The sequence below is a fragment of the Amblyomma maculatum genome, chromosome 2, assembly GCF_055883805.1.
Source record: "Amblyomma maculatum isolate TAMU_Amacu chromosome 2, ASM5588380v1, whole genome shotgun sequence".
Taxonomy (NCBI): domain Eukaryota; kingdom Metazoa; phylum Arthropoda; class Arachnida; order Ixodida; family Ixodidae; genus Amblyomma; species Amblyomma maculatum.
Genome location: NC_139345.1, coordinates 134,483,107 through 134,488,954, shown reverse-complemented (window position 1 = coordinate 134,488,954; position 5,848 = coordinate 134,483,107).

Here is a 5,848-nt window from a genome sequence, read left to right as displayed (position 1 = left end):
GTTAGAAAGGCTAATTGGACTAGTTGGCAAAGAGTTACTAAATATGAGTTTTCACTCCTGGTGGCAGCACGCTATTTAGAGAACAAATATTTACGCCGATTCTGCTGACGTTCGTAAGAAGAAATGGCACTCGCGCAGATAATTTGCGTTCTGTGCCAGCTATAAAACACGGCAACACTTAATTGAGAATTCTTTGTTTAGTTCGAAGCATAATTTTAAGCCTAGTAAAATGCCTCTTGCCGCTTCTTACTTCTATATAACTATATTTGTTTTTTAACAGATAGACACGCGTCGCCTCTCGAGCACCATGAGCGTAGCAAAAGATTGGTAGGTTGACTAGAATGACAAAGAAACAGTTATATGAGGCTTTATGGCACATAAGCCACTGTTACAAGCATGCGCCATACACAGTGATAAAGCACCACCCCAAAAACAATCCCTGCTTGCATAATCGGAAATTTACCTGAAAAGGGTTCACGCATTCAGTTCAACTTCAGCGGCCAGTTAGATTCATCCGCTTATTTGACAACAAAGTGTCGGCAAGAACAACCTCTGGTTTCCCCACCAGGTTCTCAGCCGATAGGGATGTAGCAAAGTGCACGATCTGCTCTTGCATTCTGAACTGCAACAGCCGATTAGGCTATGGCAGGAAGAGCATAATTTGTGGATGCACGACGCCGCAAAGGATATGGTCACGAACATGCCCTTTTCAATGCAGGCTACCCTATGGAGCATCACGTTGAAGTTCAACGGCAGCGTCAACAATTTCCCGGTTGGCCACCGCAGCAGATCTGCGCGGAGCCTACGGGCAAATAATTATCCTGAAGCTGAAGCCACTTCCCGCGCACTATTATCAGCACTCTACCAATCATTTGTCTGGAAAGCTAACTCCGCGTTCTGCGAAGGAAGCGTTACTTGAAGACAAGAAAAGCCACCGACACCTTGGAACCAGTTGGGGCACGACGCCGCTGAGGATACGGTCACGAACATGCCCTTTTCAATTCAGGTCAGTTACCTTCCACACGCTGCTTGCGCTTCCACTAGTGATCCGTTCTTCTTCCCGGTGTCGTGCCCCCCAGACCCGAGGGATTTCTGCCGTCTTTTAACATGCTAAGTATTCTGGACCTCGCTCAACGCGTGTTCTGTACGGCTTCTCGTATCTGGTGACAACGAACTCAATCCCGGACCTGACGAAAATAGCGCAGGTGTGTCACTTGAATCAATTGCTAATGCGACAGCCCAAATTGAAGGCGCCCGAAATTCTGTACTCTCAGAACTTACATTTACCGTTCAGCTCAGAAAAACATTGAGAACCATGTGGGTAGCCTTTTTTGCGTGTAGACGCATTAGAAAAAGTAGAAAATGACGCGGAAAGCCGTCTTCACCGATCTAACCTGGGGTTATTTAAAATTCCTGATGCCAGTGACGAAGCATGGGCACAAGATGGCGAAAGAAGAGGGGTGGCCAAGGTTGGGCCCGAAAGCGGTTTAGCGGTACCACAACCTAGCCACATGTCGGGGTTCCAAACATTGAAGTTAAGAAATTATATTACTACGAATTAAAATATACAAACCACCATCAAAAAATAGCTATTTTAATAACTTTGCTTGTGAATAAGGTAAGGTATTTTATTAAAGCATTCTTAAAAGTTCTTAAAAAATATCGCCACGCTATCGCCTAAGTGAGGAAGCGAGGCTCTGTGGCACATTGCGGCAGCGGGCACTCAACCGTCGGTGTCTTACTACATCACTTCCCACCTTACTTTCACCCGTGAGGGAGTTCTTATCAGTGTCATCTGCTTCTAGCTTCATAGCTTTTTATTGCGATAGGAATACGGCGCCAGATTTCGACCCGTAGCGTCGTTCCGGGAAGGCCCATGTTTGACTGAATAGCCGCGAAGAAGAAGACGAGCGCTCGGTCTCCGGCCGCTAAACTTTCACTCCTCATTCGGTTCAGCAGCATTGAACCTTTTTCATTTATATTTGGGCTGGTAGCTTACGCTCTCATGTCATGCCCTCATATAAATAACTTAAGTGTCCCCAATTATGTAGGCCTTACGCTGATAGGGCGTGATAGAGGAATAATGTAGCAGGAAAAAGAAGCTTCCGCCGGTGCTATCGCAATTCAACTAGGCTTAACCAGAGTCAAACCACAACAAATTTTTCGGATGGCTCTCGCCTGTTAACATAGCTGAAGAATTTCGTGCGAACTAGGCTTCATGTTTTCGAGAATATTTAGTAGCCGGCAGTACTCACCTTGTATTCCTAAGTTGTGCATAAGTTAACAGGAAGGCCTGTAAAAGCAAGTGCTAAAAGGTGTCAAAAGTTGTTCCCCCTCCCCCCCCCCCCCCCCCTTCCTACATGTACTGAGTATTTAATACTTCAATGGCGGGATTTCCTTTCCTGTGTCTATAAAGGTTTTAATCTTGCATCTTGCAAAGCTGAAACTTCCTTGCAAAGCTGGAAGCTTTTATAGAGACATTGCCCGTTTAGGTATAGCCTGCTACGTCCGCCAACCTTACTATAAGCTGTATTTTATGTGTTCTTCAGGTTGATCGTAATTGTTTCAAATTCTGGCTGCTGATAAGAAGCATGTCTGGAGGTTGTACACAGATTCATTGTATGCTTTATTGCTTCTATATTAAGCACGTTTGTTGATGCTAAAGCTGTCTGGACCATTGCCTTGAAATCTTCTATATTCTTTCAGCTGAATAATTTAAATATGAAGAGTCGTCCCAGTGCTATATGTTCCACGTGTATTTTGATGTGCCTTTATTCATGTACTTTTTCTTTCAATTGCAGCCGTCATAGCCTTGTTTTCTGTACATGTTTGATATCTGGTGATGTTTTACGACACTTTTTCTCTATATGTTGCCTCTATGCGCATATCTTTCTCTCAGCCAACACATCGACCTCCGTTGATTCCTACTGCCGCTACGGTACTCTTCGTCAGACAACCAGGCCAGCCCCGGTTACCCCCCCCCCCCCCCCGCCCTGCTAAACCTAGAAGCAGAGCCATGACTGAAATTAGTCAAGCTCGCCTAGCAGTGAATGCAAAGCAGTGGCGTCGCGAAGGGGGGTGCGGACCGCACAGGGTGAAGCGGTCACAGGGGTGCAGCTGGGCAGTGAGAGAGTGGAAGGCGTTAGGGTTGGGGGATCAACAAATTATTGCGTAAAAACGCAAAAGGGCGCACATTTGTGTCGCTGAGACACTGACTGGCAAGCGTGATCTTCTTGTGAGAAGTGCCGCTTTTATGTTGTAGCGTGTACCTTGGCGAGCACTCTGGAAACAAGCATTTGTCATGCTTCGGCTGTGATCATTGAACGGATTACCCTGCTTAAACAGCACTACTTTTCGTGCTGTCTGCGACAGTCATTTTTTTAGTTTTTAACATTATTGCTGTATTTGCTTGGTTGTGAAGTCCATAATTGTACACTTGGTACACTTGGTACACTATGCTACGAAATGGGCAAGGAACTGGGCACGGCTGTGCGGTTGCACCACTGTTTCTGGACCACACCTTGCTCTACTGCGGGAAAAAGTACATGACCAAAATATCTGGATGATTTGCAACAACATTTGCATTATAAATTTGCGTCCTTGGTTTATGTTTGGAAGTGTTGCTGCCTTTCTATGCCGCCACTTTTGGAAACCACTTTTATTGTGCTGAAACAACTGCTTATCAACATGGATGTAAACAACAGAAACAAGTCTTTTCATATGGCAAATGTTGGCGCGCATTGAAAGGCAACAACCTTCAAAACATGCAGGCTCGTAAATGCCATGCGGCAGTTTCATAAAAATACATGTTTATAATTGGCGCCAAAGTAAACGTATGCTTGACGTCATTCAATGTCGTGGTCCCCCAGTTTTCATTGGACGCTGGAGTCCCATGAGCCCCCATGTTTGTACCTTCGCTACCATAGTACGTATGCCTTGGACATAACCTATGAAGAACTGAAGAATGGTAAATGGGGTACGCCTCAGTTCGCAAATGAGCCAACGTTTCGACAAGTGGACTTATCTTCGTTGCTCCGATGTGGCAGTGATCCGTTCCGCCATCGGACAACAAAAAGTCCGCCTCGCGCGGCAAAAGCCCATTATGTAGCCCTTGTTTTCATCCGCCTCGTGGTCGGGAGCTACCAGGTTCGATCTCCGGTGCCGCCAGATATCCACCGGCTTTTCAATGGTTACAAGCTTTCCCCCGGCCTGGTGCTCGGCTCTTTGGGGTTAAATGCTTGGGAAAAGGGTCATAGCTACCGAAGCGTGGCATTGCGGTAGAGAATCCGCCTCGTGTTCGGGAGGTACCAGGTTCGATCCCTGGTGCCGCCGGGTACCCACCGGCATTTCAATGGGTACAAGCTTTCCCCCGGCCTTGTGCTCGGCTCTTTGGGGTGAAATGTTTCTTCTTCATACCGTGCAAACCATCTTCTTCCTCTCGTTCTACTTGGACACAACCTGAATGGTATGTAATGTCTGCTCAAAGGAAATAGACATAACTATCATTGAGAGCGCGCATGAACGCGCTCACAGAGAGGGCCTTTTGAAACCCCGAAAAACCGCCGTATTATTGCCTAATCTGCTAACTTTAAAAATAAGCAAAACTATTTTCCTCTACCCAAAAGCTAAAAAATTCAGACAACTCAATTCGATAAGACTAATCAGCACGTGTCCGGTTAGCCCGTTAGAAGCTGTACGCTTTTGCCCAGAACATGGTGGCAAGTACAAGATCCGCTTCGATAAACTTCTCATTGACGAAAACCGGTATTTTTATGATGCCGAATCAGATTCCGTTTTAGAGAACAAGCTATAGCGGTAATCGCCGGCAGCTAGGCCTGCGCTTTCCCCTCGTCCTCTCTACTCAACCGTTTGGAATAAAAAGACTTCTGATAACACCATGGCAGTTATGCTTGCAAACATCCGCAGTTGTTTACCCAAAGTGATAACAACACTTACATCGCCATTTTTACGCAATCATGGCTAAGTTCTGACATCGAAAACCGCGAGCTACTTTATGATGACAATGTTTTCACCATTCATAGGTTGACAAGAAGGGGCGCAGGGGAAGTGTTGTGGTTGCTTTTGTAAAATCTAGTGTACCCTCATTTCCTCTCAAAATTAATTGCAGCCACGAAATAATGTGTGTCCGAATATTCCTGCCGTCAATTACAGTCATTATTACTTCTAGCTAGCAGTAATAATGACTACTGCGCGCCTGGTTGCGATCGTTCTTTTGTTGACGAGCTTCACAGTGTATTTTTGAACTTGCATTCTCTTTGAACTTGCACCAAGGCGGATCATCTGTTCCCAATGAACACCATTCAGGCATCATGAATTCGTATTTTTCATCAGTTTTCCCCCACGAACCCCCTCCCCCCCCCACCTTTTGGACATGCATATTTTCCGGATTCAAAATTTTCACAGATGCCTCCAATTTGCTTTACAGCAGATGGTATTATAAAAATAACTGACAATCTTAAAACATCGAATGCACCTGGGCCTGATGGAATACCTGCGAAATTGCCCTAATGTCCTAAAGACATTTCCAGTCAATTCCTGAAAGTAATATTTGAACAGTCTGTATCAAAGGATGAACTACCTAAGGATTGGAAAAAGTGTGCCCGTGTTCAAGGCTGTTACCCGAGCAGACCCATGCAATTATCGCCCCATTTCCATGAGATGCAATTCCTGCAGATTTCTGGAACACGTAAATTTTTCCCAAGTCGCATAGCATCTAGATCATAACTCTTTCTATTGCATGAAGCAGCATGATTTCCGCCCCGGTCTCTCCTGCGAAACGCAGCTTTTTGAATTAAGAACTGATCTTCACTTAAATCTGGACTCTTCC